Source organism: Buceros rhinoceros, unplaced genomic scaffold (genome assembly GCF_000710305.1).
Source record: "Buceros rhinoceros silvestris isolate BGI_N320 unplaced genomic scaffold, ASM71030v1 scaffold14523, whole genome shotgun sequence".
Classification (NCBI taxonomy): Eukaryota; Metazoa; Chordata; class Aves; order Bucerotiformes; family Bucerotidae; genus Buceros; species Buceros rhinoceros.
The window spans coordinates 1-1,432 of record NW_010401895.1 but is presented as its reverse complement, the minus strand read 5'-3'; the positions used below and the strand labels follow the sequence as shown (position 1 = coordinate 1,432).

The following is a 1,432-nucleotide window of genomic DNA, read 5'->3' as shown; positions in this document are numbered from 1 at the left end:
AATCTGGTCTGCTGCGGAGGGCGGAGTCACGGACCAGCCCCTCCCGCTGGAGCTGTGCCCCAGGCCCCTCACCAGCCCTCCCAGTTTTGGCTACCTAGTTAGCAAACTGCTGGTCCTCCAGGCAGCCAAACTGCTAAACACACCCCTTCTCTCCTCAGCACAAGGCAATACCGGAAGACTCTGAAAGACAAGTTGCTCCCGCACTGCAGTGCCAAAGGAAGGTGCTGGTGTTTAATCCTGAAGACATTTAAACCAAGCTTGTTACAGCTAAAGATCTGGGCCAAGTCTGCACTGATAAAGCCACTCCCCAAGTCCTGGTAATTCCAAGAATTCCTCTGATAAACCCAAAGGGAACTGAAAACAACCTCAAAGGGAAAGCGGCCGTTTGTAACTGAACTGCCAGATACTATCACAGGGTGCTTGGCACCTTCGTTACCTTTCGGTTCTCTTCTCCGATCCCACGCTCTCCAACTCGTGCCCCCTTTCTTGCTTCCAAGCCTGGAAGAGTAGGTGCTGCCTTTTGCCGGACTCCTGCCTTTGGCTACGAACAGAAGTGTTCATGGGCTGATCGGCGGATTTCAGCCAGGCAGCCGAGCCCAACATCGGATTCTCGGCACAGCAGCTCCAAGGGAGAAGTCCCACTGCACAAACGAGAATGGGAATTCGGGTTAAGCAAACGATTGTTTCCCTTCAGAATTTGGAGGGGGGGGGAGAAATCGCAGAGAATTCATAAAGTCAGTTGCGTCTCTCGTTTGTTAAAGATTACAATATACTTAAAAAACCCAACCCAAAAGACACATAGTATTTATCTTACTCTATTTAAATACTTAGCACTTCACAAAGAACTGCATTTTTACCACGCTCGCTCTCTTATGTATCTTAGTAATTATTAACAGGCAAACAAGATTCTTTTTATTTTAAAATAGGGGAAAATAGTCAAATACAATGAAAAACACTTTAGGATGAACTCTTAGGAACTAGCGCTTCAATGTACAGAGAAACCCTCCCTGAAAACCACCCACGGCTGAGAGCTGGCCCTCCCGGCGCTGTGGTACCGGCAGCGGAAAGCACCGCCCTGAGCTGCTGCCCACCGAAACTGCCCCCGAGTGTCCCAGCCCTTCCCGTGAAACCTCTCGCACCCCCAAGCCCTCCCGCAGCTGTTACTACGGCGCTCCATTCCTGTCAGCTGGGGTTTTCCACCTTCGGTGGCAAAGCAACTGGTTATTAACTCTTACAGCAATTTCCTGCTTCGCCCATGGCTCACCCTCTCCTGACACCTTTCAACATTTTCATCTTAAGGCGCTCCAGTCTGTTCGCCTCCCCCTAACCGATGTGTCGCTGAGGAGTCACCAGCACCCCCCGGCCGCCTCTCCCCGAGGAGCCGCTCCTCTCCGCTCCAGCTGTCGCCTCGGTGCGACCGAAACGCGGGGCC

At 52.0% G+C, this 1,432-nt stretch overlaps 1 protein-coding gene across 1 annotated transcript in view; it reads right to left on the bottom strand.

Annotated features, from left to right (window-relative positions):
* PNRC2 (proline-rich nuclear receptor coactivator 2) overlaps nt 1–641 on the bottom strand; it is a 1,613-nt gene extending 972 nt beyond the window's left edge. Inside the window, exon 1 of the mRNA XM_010132443.1 lies at nt 437–641. The gene's annotated coding sequence lies outside the window, so the exon portion shown is untranslated. The remainder of the gene's footprint in view (nt 1–436) is intronic.
* Between the last annotated feature and the right edge of the window lie 791 nt (nt 642–1,432).